Source organism: Scardinius erythrophthalmus (genome assembly GCF_964197995.2).
Source record: "Scardinius erythrophthalmus genome assembly, chromosome: 4".
NCBI lineage: Eukaryota > Metazoa > Chordata > Actinopteri > Cypriniformes > Leuciscidae > Scardinius > Scardinius erythrophthalmus.
This window is the reverse complement of record NC_138224.1, coordinates 40682949-40709843: the sequence shown is the minus strand read 5'-3', so window position 1 is coordinate 40709843 and position 26895 is coordinate 40682949. Positions and strand designations below refer to the sequence as shown.

Genomic DNA, 26895 nt, shown 5'->3' with positions numbered 1-26895 from the left:
TTCATGTGTCTGTTAAGGTTTCCTTTTTGGTTGAAACTCTTTCCACATTGTTTGCAGGTGAAAGGCTTCTCTCCAGTGTGAATTCTTATGTGGTCCTCAAAGTGTCCTATTTGATTGAAACTCCTTCCACACTGAGGGCAAGTGTAGGGTTTCTCTCCAGAGTGACTTCTCAAGTGGTCTTTAAATTGTCCTTTCTGAATGAAACTCTTTCCACACTGAGGGCAAGTGTAGGGCTTCTCTCCAGAGTGACTTCTCAAGTGGTCTTTAAATTGTCCTTTCTGAATGAAACTCTTTCCACACTGTTGGCAGGTGTAAGGTTTCACTCCAGTGTGAATTTTCATGTGCCTGTTAAGGCTTCCTTTTAGAGTGAAACTTATTCAACACTGTTGGCAGATGAACAGCTCGGTCCAGTGTGAATTCTCATGTGGGCAATTCGTGACTCACAAACACACACTGATCTTACTGTCTATATGAGGATTCATTACATACATTTATTCTGACATGTTATTTCACTGACAGAAGTTCAGCTTTAGTATGAATGTAATGAAGAGAAAATAAGATACTTTACAACACCTCACTGTTAATGATTTATCATGCAGCTCAAAGCATTATGGGTAGAATCTCTACAGTTCTACATTCTGATTCATCAACAGTTTCACTGATGATCCAGTATAAACTCTAAACCCAGGGTAGAGCGGCTGAGTGAATGTGGTCTGGACTGTGTGGATGAGGCTCATTGTGTCAGAGACGCTGTAGAAGGCCAGAGTTCCTGCATTGTGATCTACATACACTCCTATTCTCCTGCTGATGGGCTTTACAGGGAGTTCAGTCTTTAACTTGTTGTGTCTGAATGAGTAACTGGAGGGAAAGCAGAACAAACTCCAGGACTGGTCATTATATCCAAACCGACACTCATTACTCTGCCCCTTCCTGCTGATGCTCTTATATGACACTGATATATACACCGCACCACTCCACTCAATCTCCCAGTAACAGCGTCCACACACACTCTCTCAACAAAACACCTGAGGATGCACATCAAATCTGTCTGCATGATCAGGATACGGCTGGGCTGTGTCAGTGTTAGTAATCACTCTGTTCTCCTCAGACAGACGGAGGTCTTCATTCACTGTGTTCAGATCCAGAGTGAACTGATGGGAATCTGATGGAGAGAAAACACATCAGGGGTTTATTATAGAAACTTTCTATCATAAGTGTTAAACTCAGATCTGACCAGTTGATTTTTCACAAATTCATATTACAGAAGCAAATCTTAACTTGATTTTGGATTCTTATCCATCTTACAAAATCTCCTCATCTGTAGTGAGGAAATCTTGAGTTCGGTACTCAACTCTCAGGTCTGTTGCCAAGCAACCGATAATAACACACTTAAGAAATGTCAATAGCTGTGTCCGAAACTGCTCCCTATCCACTATATAGTACACTATATCGGGTGTCGGCCATTTTGTAATGGCGTCCGAATTCTGAGTGAACGACATCATCCCCTACATTCGTTCACTACTTTAACCCACAATCCTCTCTGAATTCGAGTGTACATCTGATGAGCGATCCCAAGATCCAACGCGATAAGGCGATAGAGCGCAAAGGAAAAATAAATATGGCGGACAGCAACACCAGAGGTGGCAACTTTTACAAATGTTAATGTTAATGTAAATGTTAGTGTAACTTTTTATTAATTTAAAAAACCTTTGTAAAGATATTTTGAAGCGAAATGATACAGGTTTATTTGTTGGTACTGTAATTATTTTTTAGACATTTTTAGTGCGGGAACTCTTAAATTTGCAGTTGTTCACAACATATGATAAATTGATCGATTGTTTTCATATCTGTTAGTGAACTGTACGTACAGTATTCACCTGCGTCTTACAAAATGATGTACTGACGAATTTTGCTTTAGGGACAGATGAGGACGTAAGACTTTTAATCATAAAAAGAACAGCCAATGGCCATCTTTTTTCTGGGTGGAGAAACGCTGCTCAGCATGGATGGGAGTGAGTTTCAGAATCAAACAGTTTAATTATAATAATACGGTTTAATTGATGTGTATTTATTAATGTGTAAATCATTGCGTTATATGTTCTACATAGCAGTACTGAAGGAGATAGGCCTGCTGGGTGTGGTATCCCCTGCCAGAGTGGCCAAAAAGTAAAAAAAAAAAAACACACAAAAAAACAAGGTAAGATAATATTTATTTACAGATTTGCTTGCAACTTTACTCCTTTTGCAGAATCTGAAAAATATGTTTGTTTGTTTTTATAATTCATGAATTGTAAATTTGTAAATGTGAACAGAGATTCTAAGGGGAAAATGTTTTATCACTGGATTTGATCCAAAGCAGAAACCATTTTTTACAGATCTCAAGCTAGAGACCAAATATAACTTTTACAGACATTTCACAGCAATTCATTTCTGTATATATGTAGCCGGTCAATTTAGGCATTTGAGTTTTTTTATTTAATTAGATTTTTTTATGTGTAATAAGAAATGTGTATATACTGTTAACTTCAGCAAAACTTGTTTTCAATGTACTGTTCTCAATGGTTCCGATCGAGAGTTCCTATCAATTGTTGTATGTGGGGCTTTAATTAGTGGGACACCTAAGGAAACTATATCGCTTCTCCTTTAAGTGTTCGCGCTCAGACGCATGGTGTATGCAGACGGGAAGCGGAGGTAGTTTTTCTCTCTTCTATTTGTCTTGTATTGACTGATTTTCGGTAATGAAATCACTTTATTTATGATGTCAAAACACTGTTAAGAGGTTATGTCATAATGTGTATCAGTGTGATTCGATTATTTTCTTTGTAAGTTGCTCTTTTAACCGTGTTAAAGTTAGAGCCTCATTTTCACGTGCGTCTTTCAATGCAGGAATGAGAGAGTAGGCCTCCTCGAATGTCCCTAATTGTGCCTCACTACACTGTTTAAGGTATGTTTTTCCAATTTGTGATCTTTCATTTGACTGTTTACTATGTAAAGTGTGAGTTAAACTTGATAGTTGTGTAACGTTACCTTCAGTATATACTAAGGCTAATTTCATACTAAAATGCCTTGTGTATATCTTCAAGCAATGAGACTGTTTGTGTAAAAAAGGAACTTTATTATACACACAGTAGTTCAACAATCAGTTTAAAGAACACTTATATGTGCATTTAAGTGAATTTAACGTGTGTATGTTAACTTTTTCTGTTATTTAATTTCCATTTATTTTCCCTGTGAGTGCTGTCCTGTTATGTGGGGTAATTCAGCACCCTTGTTTACATGTTAAATGCTATATAATGCCTTTGTGAAGTGTTCGCGCTCAGACGCATGGTGTATGCAGACGGGAAGCGGAGGAATGAGAGAGTAGGCCTCCTCGAATATCCCTAATTGTGCCTCACTACTCTGTTTAAGGTGAATAAATATCCCAGAGTATCATCACTTCAATCGTTGTGTGGTTTCCATGGTGTCCTGTGGTTACCACTTGAAGTCTGCTACATAAAACTGGTGCCGTGACCCGGATCCACTTGGTCAGCTGCAGCCGATCGCCGGGGTCTAGCAGTGTGCTGTGACGTGTTCTGCGTGGCCAGAGGATCTACACAGCAGATATTCAAGTGAAGTTATTCGGACATTTGCACACACACACACACACGCGTTTACCTGTCCACCGTGAAGTTCCACTTAATCCCAGACTGTGCCGTACACTTTACACGCAAGCGTACATCGGACATTTGCACATACGGGACGTTGAACATTCATATTTACGTTCCTTTGAAGACTGTGAGTTCTTCTTAAGTCCTATATTTTCATTGAGTGTTTTGCATATCTGTAACCACTGCATATTTACCTAATTCACAAATTTGTGTTAATTCATTTGGGTTTCAATTTTGTCTTACCATTCAAAATGGCCGGAAGAGGTCGAGACACTTCTGATTTATTCACTCCATTAGCTGGGAGGGGTAGAGGTCTGCATAGTGTAGGAGAGAATACAGGGGCCATACCAAAACTGTTATTTCCAAGTACCTTGTCAGAGCCAAAAGTAAATCCCCATCCAGAGTTAGCACAGCCAACGTGTTCCACTCCATCTGACCCCAGCCCCAACGTCACACAGCAGCTACGAGAGTTAATAGGAGAGCTGGGTAGTCAGATTGGTGAGTCCATAATCAGCCATTTGCTAGCCAGTCAGAGTGTAGCCAACCAGTTACCTACAAGTCCACCAGAGCTAACCAAGAATGTGCTCCAACCTGAATCCCCCAAAGTCAACTTTATAGTGAGGTCTGACATCAAAGAGCCACCCATGTTCAAGGGAGACCAGAGTGACAAGTACACAGTACAAGAGTGGATAGATGTTATGGAACTGTACTTGCAGAAAAGCAGTTGCCCCGAAGCAGAGAAAGCCGATACCGTCATGAGTCACCTCCTAGGAAGGGCTAAAAATATAATCAAAGTGGGACTAAAAAGCACAGCTTCTTCCAGTCCAGCTAGTGTTGAGAAAATTTATGACATGTTGAGACACTACTTTAGCGATCACCCAGTGTCACTGTTGCCATTGGCAGATTTCTACGCAACACAGCCTAAAGCTAAGGAAAGCCCCGTCGATTATTGGGTGAGATTGAACTCCGCAGCTGAACGAGCCAATGGTCACTTAGAACGCAGTGGGAGTAACATGGAGAACATGAGTGTGGAAGTAGCCATGATGTTCATACGAAACTGCCCTGACCCAGAACTGTCCAGTGTGTTTAAATGTAAGCCTATGAGCAAATGGTCAGTCGAAGAGATACAGGAGGCTATTGATGAACATCAGAGGGAAAGTCGGCTTTGCAGAGCACCCAGTACAGTTATACCTCGCACCCTTCAAGTATCGACAGCTACAGCAATCTCTAATGTTGAAGTCGTGGAAAGTGAAATAACTGCTATCAATGCCGCAGCATGCACTCCAAGTAGCCATCCTAAGACAGGTGATGCAGTCAATCCTGATGCATTAGAACGTGTCCTCAGCATGTTAGAGAGAGTGCTTGAACGGACTAGTCAGCCGGCTTATGGTCCTTCAAGGCCCGTCCAAACACATGGACCTCGCTTTCTGTCTTGCCGCATTTGTGGGGACACAGCACACTCCACTCGCTCACACTGCATGCGAGAGAGACGGTGTCTTGTCTGCATGAGGGTTGGACACCAGCGTAAAGACTGTCCTAGTGTTACAGAACCAGCCTCCCAGCCGAACATGGTGCCTCACACTCAGGAAAACTATCCTGCTCACATTGGGGAGGGGACTATGTGAGCGGGAAAAGTGAAACCCTCAACAGCAAAGATGACCTTCGGGTGTATGAAGAAAGCTGCAAAGCAATTCCTGATAAAAGTGTTCTATATCAAAATGTAATGAAGTTGGAAAGAGCTGACAGCCTGTTTTACACTGATGTTGTCGTTTCAGGGGCCCAAGTTACATTACGTGCACTGCTCGATAGTGGGTCCATGGCCTGCACTATGAATGTGGAGGCTGAACGCAAGTTGAAGAGTGCAGGAGTTGCGCTCACCCCCAGTGAAATGCGCCCCGATATCGTCCTTGTTGGTTGCGGTGGTGTTAGCATTCAACCAGAGAGTATTTACCAGCTTGAAATGGAAGTGTATGGACATGAGGTTAGTGTTCCCACTCTTGTCGTACCTGGTCAGCGAGACGAAATGATCTTGGGCACTAATGTTATCAAGTACATCATCAGCCAGATGAAGAGTACACATGGGTACTGGCGTGTCCTAAATCGACCTGAAAGTTCAGGAAATGAAGATATTATGCAGTTTCTGGACATGTTGTCTGGCCTCCACCGGTGGAAAGGCACTGAAATGCCCAACAAGATAGGAACGGCCAAACTCACCCAGGCCGTAGTGCTGTGTCCTCAGCAAGAACACCTCGTCTGGGGACGCCTACCTGCTTCCACACCTGTTTCCGAGGGAAGTGCTGTCCTTGTGGAACCTGCAAAGTCTCAGTCACATAAGGACATTGTCATTGGGCGGGTGGTAGCCTCCATGAGTGGTGACAGATGGGTGCCAGTCAAGGTGCTAAATGCTACAGAAAAGCCCATAACATTGCGGAGGAACACCAAGTTGGCTGATGTATACCCTTGTGTAGCTTTGGAGGACCTGGATATCAGTCCTCAGCATCCAGCCAGTAATGAGCTGAAAGTCATGAACCAAACTGCAGGTGTTTCAGTCTCTGACAGTAGATCCGCTGATTCAAGTTTCTGCGTTAGACTGAGCAAACTCGGTCTAAGCGACCTTGATGTTGAATCTTGTGAGGTGTCATCGCATTGGAAGGAACGACTTGTGCAGCTAGTATGTAAATATGAGGACGTGTTCTCAAAGAGTAAATTAGACTGCGGCAAAGCGAAGGATTTCTCTCACCGAATACATCTTGCAGATAGTCGCCCCTTTAGACTGCCTTACCGACGTGTGCCACCCGCCCATTACCACAAGCTCAGACATGTTCTTTCAGAAATGGAGGAGCTTGAGATAATTCGTAAATCCTCAAGTGAGTGGGCCTCTCCGCTGGTGCTCTTCTGGAAGAAAAGCGGAGATTTACGCATCTGTGTCGACTATCGATGGCTGAATGCCCGCACTACTAAAGACGCCCATCCTTTGCCACACCAGGCAGATTGTCTAGCTGCGCTTGGCGGCAATGCCATATTCAGCGCTATGGATCTTACCTCAGGATTCTACAATATAGAGATGGCAGAGGAAGATAAAACATTCACTGCGTTCACAACACCAATGGGACTCTATGAGTTCAACCGACTCCCTCAAGGTTTGTGCAACAGTCCTGCAAGTTTTATGCGTCTAATGATGGGCATATTCGGGGACCAGAACTTTCTTACCATTCTCTGTTACCTAGACGACCTTCTAGTATTTGCACCAAATGAGAGTATGATGATGGAAAGGCTCGAACTGGTGTTCAGCCGCCTGAGAACCCATGGTCTGAAACTTGCCCCGAAAAAGTGCCACCTGCTACGTCGGAGTGTACGGTTCCTAGGTCATGTGATTGATGAGAGAGGGGTAACGGCCGACCCCGACAAGGTTCAAGCCATTACAGCGATAACCGAAACAGACCTTATGATGGAAGATGGGGTTACGCCGTCTCAAAAAAAGATAAAATCGTTCCTGGGCATGGTTATGTTTTATCAGCGATTCATACAGAACTGCTCTAGCATAGCTAAACCCTTGTTCGCACTGACCGCTGCAGCGAGGGGACAAAAGAATAGTGGAACAAAGCCATCTGCCTTCAGGAGGCTGAACCCAAGCGATTGGAAGAGGGAACAGCGTGACTCCTTCAGTCATCTAAAGTCAGCCCTTTTGGAGTCAGTAGTGCTTGCACACCCAGATTTCAACCGCCCTTTCATCCTGTCAACAGACGCCTCTCTGGATGGATTGGGCGCTGTACTTTCTCAAGTCTCGGAAGGCGAAACTAGAGCACGTCCTGTCGCTTTCGCTAGTAAGGCTCTCTCACGTGCACAAAGCAATTACCCTGCCCACCGCTTGGAGTTCCTGGCTTTAAAGTGGTCTGTCTGTGACAAATTCAGCCACTGGCTGAAAGGCCATTCCTTCACCGTCTGGACGGATAATAATCCGCTAACCTACATCCTGACGAAGCCTAAGCTCGATGCGTGTGAGCAGAGGTGGGTCGCCAAGTTGGCACCATATGACTTTAGTATCCAGTACATCCCCGGGAGCAAGAACGTGGTGGCAGATGCCATGAGTCGACAACCTTTTGTCCAAGGACGTGCAAGTCGGAGGTTGGTAACAGAACCTTACACGAGACTGCTGGAGGAGGCCAATCACTTCAAAGAGGACGTAGTACAGCACGCTTTCAGAATCAGTGCTAAGTGTCAAAGTGTTGAACCCCCTGTCTCTGACCAAGAGGCAAATGGTTTCTCGTTCTCCTCAGATGAAGTGTCGGCCGTACTGATCAACCAGGTAGAGTGGAGTGCAGGGCCAAAGGGAGAAGTGCATTATTGGCTGACTCAGGATGTGCACAATTTGGTTCCAGCTGGTCAAAGTGCGCTGCCGGTATTTACACTGAAAGAGCTTCAGGATAAACAGTCAGAAGATCCTGTTTTGGCACGAGTTCTTTCTTATGTCTCCCGTGGCAGGAGGCCATCAAGACGTGAGAGGACAAAAGATTCGCTGAAGATCCTGAAGACTCTTAAACAGTGGGAGAGATTGAAAATGTTGGATGGGGTTTTGTATCGTGTGTGCAAAGATCAGCTAACAGGAAAGAAACGTTGGCAGTATGTCGTCCCAGCTTCACTCACCCAACAAGTCCTGCGGGGAGTACATGACGATGCTGGTCATCAGGGCCAGGCCAGAACACTTCACTTGACCAGGGAAAGATTCTTTTGGGTAGACATGGAGCGAGATGTCAGAGAGCATGTCAGATGCTGTAAGCGCTGCGTGGTGAGCAAGACACCTGAGCCAGAAGCAAGAGCCCCACTCGAGAGTGTTAAGACAACCAGACCTCTAGAGCTGGTGTGTATAGACTTTTGGTCTGCAGAAGATCGCAGAGGTGGAAGTGTTGATGTGTTGGTGATTACAGACCATTTCACCAAAATGGCACACGCCTTTGCATGCAAAAACCAAACAGCCAGGCAAGTAGCTCGCCAACTGTGGGACAGATATTTCTGCATCTATGGATTCCCAGAGAGGATCCATTCAGATCAGGGTGCGAACTTCGAGAGTGAACTGATCCAGGAGTTGATGCAGATTGCAGGTGTCAAGAGGTCGAGAACGACGGCTTATCATCCTATGGGGAATGGTCACACTGAGCGGTTTAATCGCACACTAGGCAGTATGATACGAGCCTTACCCCCAAGAGTTAAGCAAAAGTGGCCTCAGATGTTACAAACGCTGACATTCACCTATAATTGCACCGCTCATGAATCAACGGGTTACGCACCATTCTATCTGATGTATGGAAGGATCCCTCGTCTGCCAATAGATGTTATGTTCCGTAGTGTTGGAAGAGATGACAACATCACAGACTATGGCAGCTATGTTGCAAAAATGAGAGATGATCTCAAGGAGGCTCTTAACCTTGCACAGGCTAATGCTAGTGCAAGTCAGCAACGACAGACCGAATACTACAATAAGAGAGTAAAGGGATGCGACATTGAGGAAGGAGACAGAGTACTGTTAGCCAACAAGGGTGAAAGAGGACGGAGAAAACTGTCTGATAAGTGGGAATCAGTGCCCTATGTGTTGGTTTCTAAAGACCCCAGATGCCACACTTATCGTGTTAAGAATATCAGTACGGGTCAAGAGAAGGTAGTACACCGTAACCTTATGTTGCAAGCCAACTTTCTGCCTCTTGAGGAAGGAGAAATTGAAGATGAGTCTCTCCACTATGACTCACTAACCAGCCAGGAGCAGTCAGGTGAAGCTTTGACACAGAATTCTGCACTGGGGAGCGACCTTCCTGAAACAGGGCGTACTGCTGAGTGGGTGGCTTCCTTACCTGACACAGATAATTCGGTGGAAGGGCGATTAGATGCAGGAGAACAGGAGAGTGTAATGGATCCTGGAAAGCCTGAGAGTAAACCAGACGATTCTGACCCAGGGTCTGAAGAACCCGGGCTCAGTCGGGGGCCAGTTCTCCTCTGGTGTTTATGAACTAAAGACCGGATTTAACTGTAAGATTAAAAGTATTATATAAATGCCTGGCTGAAGAGATGCGTCTTTAATCTAGTTTTAAACTGGGAGAGCGAGTCTGAGCAACGAACAGTATCCGGAAGACTATTCCAGAGTTTTGGAGCTAAATGTGAAAATTCTCTCCCTCCTTTGGTGGATCTGGATATCCTAGGTATGACCAAAAGCCTCGAATTTAGTGATCTTAAAGAGCGCGATGGATTATAGGGCGATAGAAGATCGGTTAAATAGACTGGAGCTAAGCCGTTTAGGGCTTTATAAGTCAGTAGCAATACCTTGTAATTAATACGTGACTTTATAGGTAACCAATGTAGTGATGATAAAATCGGTGTTATATGATCATATTTTCTTGATCTAGTTAGAACTCTAGTGGCGGCATTTTGAACTAACTGTAGCTTGTTTATTGAGGATGCAGGACAACCAGCTAATAAAGCATTACAGTAATCTAGTCTCGAGGTCATGAATGCATGAACTAACTTTTCTGCATCAGAAACAGATAGCATATTACGTAGCTTAGCAATGTTTCTAAGGTGGAAAAAGGCCGTTTTTGTAACATATGAAATATGATTTTCAAAAGACAGGTTGCAGTCTAGTATAACACCCAGGTCTTTTACTGTAGAGGATGAAGTAACAGGACATCCTACTATGTTAAAGTTGTATTGTGAGAGGTTTTGTGGGTGTTTTTTTGAACCGATAAGTATTACCTCTGTCTTGTCTGGATTCAATAAAAGGAAATTGCGCGTCATCCAATCTTTTATATCTTTAACACACTCTGTCAATTTGGATAATTTAGCGTTTTCATCCGGCCGTGATGAAATATATATTTGAGTGTCATCAGCATAACAATGGAAACTAATTCCATGTTTCCTTATAATATTTCCAAGTGGCAGCATATATATTGAGAATAATAGAGGGCCTAAGACAGATCCCTACGGCACTCCATAGTTTACTGGAGTTATGATCGATTTTTCTCCATTTAAATAAACAAAATGGTAGCGGTCAGATAAATACGATCTAAACCAGCTTAATGCTTGTCCTTGAACACCAGTATAATTTTGTAGTCGATCTAAGAGTATTGTATGATCTATAGTATCGAACGCAGTACTAAGATCAAGTAAAACTAGTATTGAAATACAGCCTTGGTCAGAAGCTAAAAGTAAATCATTTGTAATTTTAACGAGCGCAGTTTCAGTGCTATGATGCGGCCTGAACCCAGACTGAAACTTTTCATAGATGTAATTTTCTTGCAAGAAAGAGCTCAGTTGAGAGGACACAACTTTTTCTAGTATTTTAGACATAAATGTAGATTTGAAATGGGTCTATAATTTGCTAGATTATGTGGATCTAATTGTGTTTTTTTTAATGAGAGGTTTTATAACTGCCAGTTTAAATGTTCTTGGAACATAACCTAATGATAAAGATGAGTTAATAATATTGAGGAGAGGCTCTTCCACTACAGGTAACACTTCTTTCAATAGTTTAGTTGGTATAGGATCTAATAAACATGTTGTTGTTTTAGATGAAATGATAAGTTTATTTAACTCTTTTTGTTCTATAGTTGTAAAGCACTGTATTTGTTCTTGCGGGGTGATAATTGAGGCCGAATTATAAGGCGCGATTGAGGATTGAACGTTTACAATTGTGGTTCTGATGTTTTCTATTTTCTCAGTGAAGAACTTCATGAAATCATTACTACTAAACTGTAACGGAATATTTTGTTCAGGAGACATATGTTTATTTGTTAGTCTAGCCACGGTGTTAAATAAGAACCTAGGATTGTTTTGGTTGTTTTCTATTAGATTGCGGAGATGCTCAACCCTGGCCTCTTTTAGGGCCTTTTTATAACGTGACATACTGTCTTTCCATGCGATTCTAAAGACCTCTAAGTTATTTTTTTTCCATTTACGCTCTAAATTACGGGTTTCTCTCTTTAGAACATGCGTAGTATTGTTGTACCATGGTGCTTTACTTTTCTCTCTGACCTTTTTTAGTCTAATGGGTGCAACAATATCCAATGTACCAGAGAGAATGGTGCTCATAGTGCTAGTTAATTCCTCAAGTTCATCTGTTTGTTTGGGTTCACTGAGCAGCTGAGACAAATCAGATAAGCTATTTGAAAAATGATCTATGGTGGATGGAAGGATTGTTCTGCCTAATCGATAACGCGGCGCAGCATGATATATTACAGGGGTACGTAATATGCAAGTTACCATGTAATGGTCAGTGACATCTTCACTTTGTGGAATGATATCTATATCGGTTGGATCGGTTCCATGTGATATAATTAAATCGAGTGTATGATTAAAACGATGAGTTGTTCCGGTAACGTTTTGCTTAATCCCAAAGGAATTTAATAAATCTGTAAACACAGCCCCTAGCACATCATTTGAATTATCTACGTGGATATTAAAGTCTACAACAATTAATGCTTTATCGAAATTAACTAATAGGTCTGAGAGAAAATCTGCAAACTCTTTTAGGAAATCAGCGTAAGACCCAGGCGGTCTATATACGGTAGCCAAGGCTAGAGATAATAGGGATGTTTTTCTAACATCTAAGAGCGTAACATTTAGTACAAGTACTTCAAATATACTTATAGCCCGTTTTCTGAGTAACATTGAGAATATCTCTATAGATTGTTGCAACACCGCCGCCACGACCAATCAGACGGGGTTCGTGCTTATAGGAGAATCCTGATGGAGTAGACTCATTTAGACCGAAATAATCATTTGGTTTAAGCCAGGTTTCAGTAAGGCAAAGTACATCGAAGCTATTATCTGTGACTATTTCATTTACAATAACTGCCTTAGGTGTGAGTGATCTAATGTTTAGAAGACCTAGCTTTAGAAATTGTTTTTGATTACTAATAGCAACATTTTCTGTTTTAATAACAATTAGATTTTTTCTAGATCCTGCAGTAGATTTATTATTTGATCTCACTAAACGAGGAATAGACACAGATTTTATGCAATGTTCAACACTATTTATATCAGTTAAATTGGTGCAGCAGAGACTATGATTTGGACTTTTGGTTACTAGTCAAAAGGTATTTAACGTTTTGGAGATGTTATCTGACAGAAGATCCGATCCGAATCAGCTTGGGTGTAAGCCATCAGCACGGTAAAGCCTAGGACGCTCCCAAAACAGATTCCAATTATTTACAAAGAGCAGTTTCTGCTCAGTGCACCATGACATTAACCATTCATTTAGCGCGAATAATCTACTAAACTTTTCATGACCTAGTCGGTACGTGGGAAGCGGTCCTGACACAATGATCGTTATATCAGGCGATGTGCTGCGTACCGTATCGATCAGATTCCTGAAGTCTTTTTTCAGAACTTCCGTCTGGCGCAGCCTGATGTCGTTCACCCCTGCGTGCAGGACAACAGTTCCGACGCGCTCGTTCAGAATCTCGGGAACGCGAGCGGCGATTTCAGAGACACGAGCACCAGGAAAGCAGTGACTATGCACCTTACTTTTATTTAACGTAGGGTGTACGTGTCGAACGATGGAATCGCCGATGATCACAGCATCGCGTTCTGTTTCGCGAAGAGGGGAGAAGCGGTTTTGTGTGGATATCTCGAAAACCGGGAGGGTCGGAGAGAGTTTTCTTGGTCTAGACCTGACTCGCGTCTTCCGCTGCGGAAATATCCTGGCTTCGTGGTGGCATGTTGGAGCCGGAGTGAACGAGACCATGGCTGATCGCGACCTCGACCTCGACGCTCGGGATCGATGTTGAGAAACGCACGGAGTAGACGAGGTCGGAGTCAGCGGGTTAGTAACGTTAATCTCTGATTTGTGTGCATCGGCGCGTGATGTTTCAAGAGCCAAACGCCGGTCTATCAGCTCGGCTTGTCTCACTAAAAGGTCGTGGATCTGTTTCTCAACAGCTTCCAGCTCAGACTGCACAGCGTGCAGCTCAAATGTGTCCTCACCTGCACCAAAAGGTAGGCTACTTACATCTGATATATTTGCCATTTTAACAGATGGACAGTACGTTAAGTTAGCAACGACGCTACCAGTGATGCTATCAATATTAATACTAATTTATGGCTTAAGTCTTGGAAATAATCCGTCTTTTTAGTGGTACGGGTGTAGAGTAGACGCACGATAGGCGAAAAAAAGATGTTTGTTTGTAAATGAATGCGGAGAAGACGCGTTCAGCCTTGATCCACGGACGTAACCTATAACGTAACCTATAACCTATAACGTAACCAAGGTGGCAATTGAAGATGCACAGAAGGAGAGGGAGGTCACGAACGAGTACTACTTGCTCTCCAAGGATCATCCCACGAAGGTTCCTGTCTGCAAGGCAACTTTCTGTGCAGCGCTGGGTGAGTTTATTTGTTTTATTTCATGACACTAGTTCACTGCCTTAACCCTCTGGGGTCTAAGGTGTTTTTGGGGTCCTTGAGATGTTCTGACATGCCCTGACATTTTTGCTTTTTTCAGTTGCTTATAAACATGTTAATAGAAAAAAAAAATTACACACTATTTAGCACAAACAGGGCTACCATGAAATGTGAGCAACAAGAATGTACATATCTGCATTTTTGAGAGAATAATGTTTATGCATGGTTATTGAAAAAACTAAAAACTAAAGTTTCTGAAATAAGGCCATAAAACACATTCTAAATATGTGCCAATAAGACTTTTGTCTAAAAGATGTCATCGCCTAGTGTTTTTTCTTCAAAATAAAGTAAAAATCACCCTGCCTTATCATTCACATAACACAATACATTGATTTGAATTTTGCAAAGCACTTTCTGTTTGGAAAGGCCATATGCGGAGTGGGCGTCAACGGTCATGTATATGTAGTGGTTCACACCCGAGGAGACAATGGGGCCGCATACTTAATTAGCCATTCATTCAGGTGAGTCACTGAGCCACAAGAATGCAAGAGCAACAGTTGGAAGCATCTCAATTCTTTTTTATTTTTCCACATAGTGTGCTTGCAATTTGGCCTATAATATCCAAGGAAAACATGTCTAGTAATTGTGCAGTTAATTCTCATTCTGTATTTTCAGTTTTGGAATATTTATCCTCTCCCCAAATTTGTCAATAATAAAACACAATAAAAGTTATTTAAAGAAAAGGCTTATATTTACCTTTTAATAGTTTGTTTACATCTACCTTGTAAATATATTTTTTTATTAAAAAGGTTACAATTACAACAACAATTCAAGTGTAATCTTTCTTTGTAAAAACTAAAGTATACATTTTATCATACATATTTCAAAGTTAAGGATTTGATTGATTATTTGATAACTTTATTTTTGACAAAACATATTATATTTAACATAAGCAAAAATTGGCAAACAAAAGCTTATTTGAGGTGGCAGATATTTTACAGTAAAAATGTATAATCTATCCAAAACTAATCAACAAAATGTTGTCTTTCATATGTCTGTAACATAGGTCTTTCATTTTTATTATAAGAAATATAAATGTTAATTTGCAGTTTAATACGTTGCTTATACAAATACATTTTATTTCAACATATTTTAGTCGATATTTACTGAGTGTAGCAATACAGTTTGCTAAAACCGAAACATTCATACACAAACAGAAACGCCTGACTGTAACGTTGTTTTCATGAAATATTAGGGCATATAAATGTTAATTTTCAGTTTAAAACGTTGCTTATACAAATAGCCTACATTTTTATTTCAACAGTCGATATTTCAGTCGATTTTTACTCAACTCAGTATAGCAATACAGTTTGCTAAAACATCATCATTCATTCACACAGAGACGCAATTTAAATTTAAACTGTCTTTTTGCGAGCTGTGATAAACAGCGCGCATCTCTGCGGCTGCCGTTCATTCATTCACAGAAACGCGATTAACTTGAGAAGGAAAAAAAACTTACTACATATTCGGATCCTCTCTCCTGCAATACCCGCACTCTGAGATAGATTTTCCATTATTAATATTTCTCACAACGCTGCCAGATGGTGTAAACACGTAGGCTACAATGATCTGAATAAACTTTTTTCTCGAGCTGAGATGGGGGCGTTCACAGGTTTGCTTGGTTTGCCTCAGTAGTTTGCGTTTGAATAGCACGCGCTCTCCGTGGGCGGAGTCACATTACCTTTGAATTAGCTCTAATGAGCTCGACTGGGATCGCTCTCTTTTAATACAGATTTCACAAGATGAGAATATTTGTTTTTTATATAAATTACCTCATTTAAAAGCATAGAATTCAAGCTTCATGTCTGTGTATCTGTATGTCTGTTTGACTGAGTATTCGCTGAGTTACTGTTCATTTTCGGACGCGTTTCAGAATGGACTACACTGACAGACAGAGGGCAGAACTCGCATCATGTTTATTTTTCTTTATTTGGCAAAAAGCACAACACTTTGTTTTTATTTTGAGTATACACAAAAATAATACACATTTAACAGAATCGATTGATGTATGAAACTTGTTTTGTAAAATCAAAGTCAAAAGAGTATTTTGGGTCTCAATTCAACTCATAAGGAAAAAAGCGAGCAGATCACGCCGGCGTGATCTCCGACCTCTGAGGGTTAATAGTCAGTGATGGGCAAGCTACTTGATATGTGTAGTGAGCTAAGCTGCCAGCTACTCTACAATAAATGCAGCTTCACTACACAGAAGCTACCACCCATAAAAGTGTAGCAAGCTAAGTTACAAACTGTCAAAAGTAGCTTGATAGGCTACATCATAGCTGTCAACCCTCCCGTTTTTTTCCGGGTTTCTCACGTATTTCAATTTTTTTCCCGCTGTCTTCCCGTTTTAATATTTTCCCGTAAAATATCCCGTATTTTAATAATCTAATAACATTAGCTCTACCATCGGACCTGTCAGTATCTAGCTACTGTTGTCCTGTTGCTACCCCCTTGCCCTTGCAGCAAATCTAGATGTTTCCAAAGCGATGCTTGCTTGAAGGCAACCTTAGAGTGAGATTATTTAAGATGACGGCGTGGTTTTGCGAGAGCAGTGGTGCTACGAGTAGAGAAAGAATTCCCCATTTGTATATTCACCCCAAGTTGGCCTACCATAACTTCCCAACTCTGCACTGTAGCCCATAAGCTGCATGACAGGCTATTTCTATTTTTCTTTAAAATCACCAAATGCATTTGTTCAACTTTATGAAGAAGAATTACACTAGGCTACTTTTTGGCACACATTTTGTTTGCGCAGGAGAGAGAATGACAGCGCACAGGGGCATCGATTACAGAACTTTAGCCTTGTTAGGGCTGTATGAAGTTGACCAAATTAATATAGGCTGTTGTTAGGCGTAAATAAATACTTTGTTGGATACATTATTGGCTGACCAATGCACGAGCTTGCAAATGCAAAACGGACTAATACTGCAGCCCTTCCAACGTTGGGGGACGAATGTCGACATTTTCCCGTATTTTGGGTGAGAAATCCGGGAAATCTCCCTTATTTTCAATGCTCAATGTTGACAGCTATGCACTGTTAATAGTTTTGTTCCTAAATAAATAAATAGATAGATAGATAGATGAATAAATAGATAGATAAATACACAAATAGATAAATAAATAGCATGCTAAAAGTGAGATATTATGTAAAAAGTTATTCAAGTTGTTGGTTTGTAGGCCAACCCATTTCAGGCTGAAATGGATTTGTGGTTGACTGCCACTGTATATTCTGATGAGCCACTAGCCTATGCTATCTCAGTTTCCCCTTAACAAAGAAATAAAATGTTATTTTAACTTTTGTCGTTGCAGGTATTGGCAAAGATAGAGTAGCTCGAGTGGCAAGATTTTATGCAGAGAATGCTGAAGCCAGACCAGAACGTAGGGGTGGTGCTCGCAAAGTTACAGAAAATGAAGAAAAGAAGAAACTTGTGATGGATCACATTCAAACATTCACTTGTAGGGCAAGCCACTATGGCAGAAGAGGAGCACCTGGGCAGAAATACCTTCCCAGTGACCTCAGCGTAAAAAAAATGCACGATTTGTTCAAGCAGCAAAATGATGACGCTGTTAGCTACTCTCTCTATTACAGTGTTTTCCGATACAGTTTCAACCTTGCATTTGGACATCCAGCCACCGACGCGTGTTCTACATATGCAAAGTTTAATCTCACAGTAAAGAACCCCAGCTTGCCCGAAGAGGAGAAGCGTACAGCATCTTTCATTTTGCATCGCAGACGAGCAAGGGTGTTTTATGATTTGCTTGGGCAAAGTGACAATGCAGCATTGACAGTCTGCTTCGACATGATGCAGAATCTGGTACTCCCAAGAACCCCCATTGGTCAGGCGTACTACTCCCGCCAGCTCTACATGTACATCTTTGGTGTTGTTGTCCATGCTGGGAAAGGCAGAAAGCAAAGCAAGGATGACATCCATCTTTACACATGGATGGAACACGAGAACAGAAAAGACAGTAATTTGACTGCTTCTGCTCTGAACCACTGTTTTCGGCAGCCACTGAATGTTGCACTTTGCAATGTTCAGAAGTTGAGATTATTCAGTGATTCCTGTTTTGGTCAAAACAAAAATGTGAATGTTCTGTCAATGCTGTTTGCTTTAACAAAGCAGAATATTCCGAATATGATCACTGAATATGTGTTTCTCATCAGAGGACACAGTTTCCTTCCTGTCGACCGCGTTTTCGGGAGGATTGAGCAGCAGATTCAAAAGCACAATACCATCCTCATGCCAGAGGAGTACTATGACATTTTGAGGAACCATGGACATGTCCATGTCTCCGGCCAGGACTGGCAAGCTTATGATTTCAAGAAGGTTTTTGTAAAGCCACAGAAGTCATTCAAGCTCAGTGATGCTAGAATGCTGGAATTGAGGAATGACAAACTTGGATTCAAGACTGTGTACAACAGTGACTTCTGCTATCACTCGGTTTTGAAGCGAGGACAGAACTGGCCAATCTTTAAGCCGAGTCAGCTCCCAAATGTAAGCACAGTGAAGGATGCAAAAAGAAAGGATGTGCTTAACTTGCTTGCTGAAATTGGTGCCAGTGACACTGTGCGTGCCTTCTATGATGGAGCACTCATTGTAAATGATGCCGACCGCGACAGCCATGAAGAATAATTCTGCCGATTGTGCCTTTTGAGTTGACTGTTTCAGTGCATAACAAGTGTGTGTGTACACGTGTGTATGTGAGAAAGACCTGAGCAAACAGGAGGAGGAGTTAAGTGAGTGGGGAGTCTGTGTGTGGTTGGGTGTGTCTAGATAATGGCACTTCACAATGGCACTGAATTGTAGTTGTCCATAATGAATAGATAAATAGATAGATAGATAGATAGATAGATAGATAGATAGATAAATAAATAAATAAATAAATAAATAAATAAATAACATGCACTACAACATGATTAATGTATTTCATATATCTGTGTTCCACTATAAGAAATTTGTTCAAGTTGGCATTATGTAAATCGACTGTCATGGTTGCTTATAGCCTAGTTATGTTGCACAATCTCACACAGATGTATCGTTTATAAAAGTTATATTTTGCACAGAAATATTGTTATGTTTTTTAATGACACAGAAATATTGTTTTTATGAACATGTTTTTATGAAGTATTGTGATGGATGTATTTTTTTAGAAATCTGTTGTCCAAGTTTGGGATTTGTATGTACAGATAACTTACTATTTAATACTATTTAACTTAATATTTGTACAGTTTCGTACATTGTTTTGAAAATTGAATGAATGTAGTGTACAGAATAACAAGATGAATGCAACAGAAACAAAATTTTGCTCTAATGTTACGTACGAGTTCAGGATGAACTTGAAATGTTGCTATTAACAGCATTAATATCAGACTGAAATGAATGCAATCTGAAAAAGGCAGCGAGATGAATGTACTTTTAAAAATTGGTTGAATGGTTTAATATAAGTGATGTTGTTCAAGTTTGGGGTTTGTCATATGTATAGACAACCTTTCCTTGTTATTTATTGTTATTTCTTTGCTCAATTTCATACAGAAAGTGAGTTTTTGTTGATGAAATGGATTTGTAGCATTTTGGGGAAAAACGTGTTATGGATATATTGCATTTTGGAGAAAAAATGTCTTTGTTTAATAAATGTTTAAAATCAAAATATGGATTTGATTTTTTTATGTTATTACAAACTCATAATGATATATTACAATTTGAAACAGAAAATAACAGTTTTCATACAAACAGTCTTTTGGGAAAGAAAATGCCTTTTTTCTCAATTTAACAATTTTGGAATTATATCGTTTTGGAACCAAACTCTTCATATATATAATTAATTTGCTACATAATTTAATAGCGCATCACCGCATAACCAATGCGCAGTAAGGATAACAAAAAATTATATAGAAGCTTACTCCTTCTCATTGAAAATTGTCTAAAAAATTTAGATTGATTACAATGAATTATAGGCCTATAATTAAAATTATTAATAGTCTAAAGGCTAATATTTCCGAACACTGCAATAATTAGTCAAAACAGCTTTATTTCAAAAACAGTTTGTACATGGACATTGTTTAACAAATTAATAAAAGTGGCACGGTAGCTACATTGCAGGTGAAGACGTAGGTAATATATGGTTTATCCATTTTGCAACACGAACTGGAGTTAAGCAACCGTAATTTGTAGCTAGTTTGATAGCTACAGAAATGAAGATCTCCCTCTTTTCATTTTGTTTTCTTGCTTGAAATGGTTAAACTTCTGTTTTTGCGCAGGCACAGTGAGGGAAAAAGCACTGAATTTAGGGCAATCGGTTCATAGCTCTGCTTCAACTGCGATATAGTCACGAGGAGCGACCAAAATTTATGACGTGCCAGAAATTCATCCGACCATCCGATTGCCTGTCGGGAGAGGTTAATCGCCTCTCGTTTCCTCCTGTACACTGACAGCACTAACACTTACACTGCACGACAAATGACGCACAACAAAGCAGAAAATCGTCCCAACACGAAAAAAAGAGTCACATGAGTCAGAATTCAGTTCAAAATCGGATGAAAATTGCACAGTGTATTCCCGCCTTAATATAGTCCCCATTTCAGATATACTACATGCGTTGCGAAACTTTTTCACAGATGAAGTCAGAGAGCAGCACTGACAACAAGTTGTGTGCAAGTTGTGTATGTGTCGGTACTGTATGTGTGTGCGTTTGTATGGGAGTACGGGAGAAAGCGAATAAAATTGCATTTTGTAGGAAAATCATGGAAATGTTTTTTGATTTATATTATATTGTTTGTTATATATATGTTTGTGGTCAGTGTCTTTGTTGGTTTTGGTTCTTTTATTGTTGTTGTCTGTCAGGACCTTTGAAATAACTGAAATCATTTTGCGAAGTGATATGGAACTGTAATGCAGTCAAGAACTGCCTGAAACTACTTTAGGTGAGCGTTTACTGGAAAATAACCAATCAAAATGCAGCATTCAACAGCCCCGATGTACAACTAGAGCTGAACCTCTGTAAATTCTCAATAAGAACTGTTGTAAATGTATGAAATAAATAAAGTGTAACTGGTTTTTAATAAGTAAAGATCGCAATGCTGTTTTTAGAGTTGCTTAATCAAAACTCTTCCTGCTCTACATACTTGAGTTTATCCAGTCTGTAGTTTGGATGGTTGAGTTTATCAGAGAGCAGCTTGACTCCTGAATCTCCTGGGTGATTGTAGCTCAGATCCAGCTCTCTCAGGTGAGAGGGGTTTGAACTCAGAGCTGAAGAAACATAACCACAGCCTTTCTTGGTCACCATACAGCCAGATAATCTACAAAGATATACAACAACAGTCCACATGACATTAGTTTGACATTACTATCACCAGTGCAGTTTGTATTTCCAGCTGTTATTTTCTGTAGATTCAGTCACAAAAGTGTCTGTGGAAATGTACAAGAGTAAATGTACTTGTTTACTTTTTTAAAAGTAGTTAAGTCATCAGATACTTGTTTGTATAATAGTAATTGTTATTTGAACATTTATACCAATTTCAGCCTTTCATTCGGTATTATTTATTTTTAACAGTTTAAAAAACTATAAAAATAACCAGCAGTAATTTCAAGTGATTACTCTACTGATTTACATTTAAACTGGAAACATTAACAGAGTCATACAAATTAGAGTGAATGTGTGGATATTTTAAAATATATTATTGTTTGCAAGTAGTTTAAATGCATTACTTTACTTAACTCTAGTTGCTACGGCCACTGCCCTGCAGAGTTTATTTCCAGCCTAATTAAACATCTGATCCATCTAATCAAAGTTGTCACAATTACTAGAAACTTCTACTCAGGTGTTTTGGAGTGGGTTGTATCTAAAATCTTCAGGGACAGTGGCCCTCTAGGAGCTGATTTACTATGAACTGAGCCACTCTAAAACACAGGATCATGAGTTGCTTAGGTGTAAATGAATACAGTGCCACGCTTCACTCTGAAACACAGAGCATGTAAAAATTTATATGATTACATCACAGCCTTCACAATTTGATAATCATACTTAGCCATATCCCGTTCTCTCAACCATGCATTGTTAGAATTCATAAAAAAATGTGCCTGGCCAACTGACAAGTAAAACCATTTAATTTAAATCGCCATTTGGTGTATGGTGTTAATTTTGGACCCTGGCTGAGATGCTAAGGGTGTCCTGCACACAGCCACTAGATGGTAATGCTAGCTTAAAAACAATTTTACTATCTATTCAGTAATTGTTTAAAGCCATTTCGCAATTTCAATCTTCATATATTCATTCCTGCCGTTGGTTTGTGTTCATGTCCAAGACCTTTCTCAAGTATTGTGTCGGAGGCCCCGTTTACACGTACATGGTTATTTTGAAAAACTGAGACATTTCCCTTCGTTTGTGCCCTTCGTTTACACGCAAACGGAGAATTCACGTCTGAAAATGATTCTTTCTAAAAACTCCAGCCAGAGTGGAGATTTTGGAAAACTTTGTTTGCACGTTTGCATGTAAACTGAGAAAAACTGAGTTTTAGGGAGCCGGCGTCACAGTATGTGACAGTATGTAAACTAACACTTTTCTGAAAACTGAATGTTGATGTTACATTTTTGAAAACGGAGAGGGGTGTAATGTCAGTTTATGAAAATAGCCGGCCACGTGTAAATGTAGCCTTATCCAGGTGTGATTGTCCAAACCTCTCTCTGTAGCTTGTATCCTTGCGGTATTTGCTTGCTGTATTTTTGTTTGGTTCTGTCATATGTAAAAGTTTAGTTTTTTAGGTACTTAACTACAGTGTTTGCCCTGCCTTGTACTTATCTGATGTTTTAGTGGTTTTGTTCTTGTCTTATTTCTCCTGTGTTGTGTGTCTGTGTGTGCTCGAGTCCTGCCCTGTCCTGCCCAGCCTGAGACGGCACTGACTGCTGGTTACTGGGCTGCTCAATCCTGTGCCCGAGTCTCCTGTCTAGACCTCTGTCGTAGACAGTCTCTGAACTGTGCAACTGTTACACATTGTTACACCCTATTGTTAATAAATCACCATTCACCGCTCATCTCTGCGCTGGGGTCCTGTTATTTTCAGTGGTCCTTGACACTTATTGGTTAAGTCTGCACCTGATTATAGCATAGTTAATTATTTTAAAACCATTTACCTCAGTATCTCCAGCTGACAGTTTGGACTCTTCAGTCCATCAGAAATAAGCTTCACTCCAGAATCCTGCAGGTCATTGTTACTCAGGTCCAGATCTCTCAGGACACAGTTTAAGGATTGTAGAGCTGAAGATAAACTCTCACAACACTGAGCAGTGAGATTACATGTGGGAAATCTGAAGATGAAAAACACCATGTAATTGAATATAGAATCTTAACAGTGTGATTTCTTTTTAAATAATTAAAGGTACAATATGTAGTTTTTTTTTACTTTAAAAATAGCAAAAATCACTATATCTATGTTATATATTTTTTTTAGTTGTGTACTTACATTATCCCGACTGTTTCCAACAACTTTCAAACCAGGAAAAATTTGTAATTTAATTCGAAGACACGGCACGTTTCTTTATTTCCGTTTTGTCGCCGTCAATGGAAACTGCGCTGCGTTACCTCACAAGTTTAATTTGTCTAATAAATTGACCTGTGAGTAGTAATTCTGCACTTGCGTGTAGTTCGGTAGAATGAAATGTCCATTTTCCTTTTATATCCGTGAGACTCGCGTCGCGTGTGGAGCTGATAGCTGTCTCTTAGCAATCCCGACCTGCTTCATATCACAGTCATGATAAAAACATTGATGTATTTACTCATCCATAAATATTATTAGATCGGTCGGCTTGACGTTGACGACAAGATCCATAATTCTTAGCAAATGTTGCGTCGTCAAACTACGCCTTTGTTATTGTAAGAGGTTAGCGACCCCTAGCGGCGAAAAAAATTACATATTGTACGTTTAACTTGTTGCAAAAAAATTAAGTATTTGAACTCAAACCTCAGTATCTCCAGCTGACAGTTTGGACTCTTTAGTCCATCAGAAAGAAGCTTCACTCCAGAATCCTGCAGGTCATTGTTACTCAGGTCCAGCTCTCTCAGGACAGAGTTTGAGGACTGAAAAACCGAAGACAAATTCTCACAACAGTGAGCAGTGAGACTACAAGTGGAAAATCTGAAGAAGAAAAACACAATGTATTTGCATACAGAATAAATCTTAGCAGTGTGATTTTTTTTTTTTATAAATAACTTATTGCAAAAAGTAAAGTAGTTGAAATCAAACCTCAATATCTCCAGCTGACAGTTTGAACTCTTTAGTCCATCAGAAAGAAGCTTCACTCCAGAATCCTGCAGGTCATTGTTACTCAGATCCAGCTCTCTCAGGGCAGAGTTTGAGGATTGAAAGACTGAAGACAAATTCTCACAACACTGAGCAGTGAGATTACAGCACTGTAGCCTGTGTAGAGAACAAAACACACAGCAACAGTAATGCTTATTATGTAGCATTTATAATCTGGAGCTTGAAAAAAACATTTCACTGTAGTGATTGTAGTGATTTATATAAATCACACTCATTACATTTATTAACTTTTCTAAAAAAGTCTAGGCCAACAAGTAACCCATGTAAAATTAAGACCCAATTACAAAAGACTAACAGTGTATATAAATAAATGCAAAGGATACTCTTACAGTGCTCTTCTGGTGTTTTTTACCACTGGTAGAAATCTCACCAGTGCTTCATTAGATCTTCTGTATTTCTGCAGTTCAAATGCCGCTTGAGCCTCTTCTGACATGAGGAGCACAAACACCAGACCAGACCACTGACCAGAGGAGAGATTCTGTGCTGAAAGATTTCCTGAGCTAAGAATCTTCTGGATTTCCTCTACAAAGTTATCTTTCAGTTCACTCAGACAGTAGAAGAGATTGATGGTCCTCTCTACTGATTCCTCCTTCTCTATTGTCTTTTTGATATAGTCAACAGTGTCTTTAACATTTTCTGTTTTGAGTTCCAGTCTTGGCAGTAGTTCCTTTAGGTCACTCTGATTGGACTCCATTGAGAGACCCAGGAGGAACCTGAGGAAAAGGTCCAGGTGTCCATTCTCACATTGTAAAGCCTTGTTGACTGCAGTCTTATGAAGTTGAAACTGAGGCTTTTTGGACAGTTTCCATGTCAGTTTTTCTTTCCATGTTAGTTTTCCTTTCCAGGATTGAAGAAATAGGTCCGCTTTCTCATCTTTGCCCATCAAAAACACGTAGAGAGCAGCAAGGAATTCCTGGACGCTGAGATGTACAAAGCTGAAAAGACTTCTTGCTGAAACAGCCTTTTCCTCCTGAAAGATCTGGGTGCATAACCCAGAGAACACAGACACTTCACTGACATCTAGTCCACATTCCTCAATATCTTCTTTGTAGAAAATCAGATTTCCTTTTTCCAGCTGTTGAAAGGCCAGTTTCCCAAGCTTCAGAATAATCTGATCAAAAGACCTTGCACTGGCTTTAGGTTCAGTACTGTATTTTGTTTTCATTTGTTGCTGCTGAGTAAGAAAGAAGTTTATGTACATTCCTGTAAGAGTTGTCAGAGTTTTGTCATTGCTCTCTCGAGACAGTAGAGGCTGAAGAACAGTGAGAGAGATCCAGCAGAAGACAGGGATATGGCACATGATATAGAGACTCCTGGATTTCTTGATGTAACTGATGAGATTTCTAGCAACCTCAGGTCTGCTGTTTTTGTTGAAGTATTGCTCTTTCTGCTTATCATTAAATCCTCGCACCTCTGTCACTTGATCAATGTATTCATGAGGTATCAGACTGGCTGCTGCTGGCCTGGATGTGATCCAGATGAGAACAGAGGGAAGCAGATGTCTCTTGATCAGGCTTGTAACTATCTTGCTCACTGTTGTTATTTTGTGAACATCTGTAATTCTGTCACCCTCTTTAAATATCAAAGGGAAGCGACATTCATCCAGCCCATCAAAGATGAACAAAACTTTACCATCAGCTTGAGGAAGAGGAGGCAGTTCTTCAGTGCCATTAAAGACGTATTTGTGAAGCAGTCCCATGAGACTGCAATTGTTTGTGATTAAATTTAGCTCACGGAACGGCAGAGGTAAAATGAAGACTATATCCTGATTTTCTTTTCCTTCAGCCCAGTCAAGGATAAATTTATTGACGGAGACTGTTTTTCCCACTCCTGCGATCCCCATCGTCAGCACCTTCTTGTTTTGTTGACCTTCATGGACTTTGAAAATGTTATTGCAGTGGATTGGTGTTTTTATGGCATCAAATTGTTTGAGGTTCAATTCGAACCGTCTTACCTCGTGTTCATTCACTCTTCCCCCAGTCTCATTCTCCACCATATATAAATCAGTGTAGACATCCTCCAGGTTTTTCTGATGACCCGTCTGTGAATTACCAACCAATATCCGCTTGTACTCCTGTTTAAATTTGTCCTTCAGTCTGAGGCTAATCTCATGAAGAGCAGCTTTACTGTGTTTTGCAGCTGAGCCTTTAAGAAAGAGAAAGGTCAGCAAAAATCAAAGGATCAAATTGTAAGTCAAACCATCACAGTCACTGTAAATTAAATGTTACCTTGCTTGTGTTTGTTCTCCAGCTGTTTAGCCAGTTCATTCTGGTTCATCTTCCTCAGGATCTCCACCGTGATCTTAACAGCTTTTTCTGGTCCAAATCGTGCTACCATCTTATCCACTGTGTCTAATATATCTGCATTCTCCATTTCAGACTTTGATATACATTCATGATCATTTTCTAAGCACCACCGAAACTCCTTCAGATCAGCTGTCACCAGATTCTCCAGCGAGTTCTTGAGAAGCTCTTTAACAGACGCCAT

The 26895-nt window shown here is 40.3% G+C and overlaps 1 pseudogene across 1 annotated transcript; it reads right to left on the bottom strand.

Moving 5' to 3' along the window:
- Positions 1-623: 623 nt before the first annotated feature.
- On the bottom strand, positions 624-26895 carry LOC308689309 (NACHT, LRR and PYD domains-containing protein 3-like; annotated as a pseudogene). Its single transcript has 12 exons — positions 26637-26895; positions 24738-26547; positions 24331-24504; positions 24049-24222; positions 23222-23395; positions 21217-21390; positions 8292-8446; positions 7618-7817; positions 6690-6698; positions 5862-5959; positions 5526-5683; positions 624-1162 (listed from the first exon to the last, which is right to left on the bottom strand). The product of its transcript is annotated as an NACHT, LRR and PYD domains-containing protein 3-like (transcript).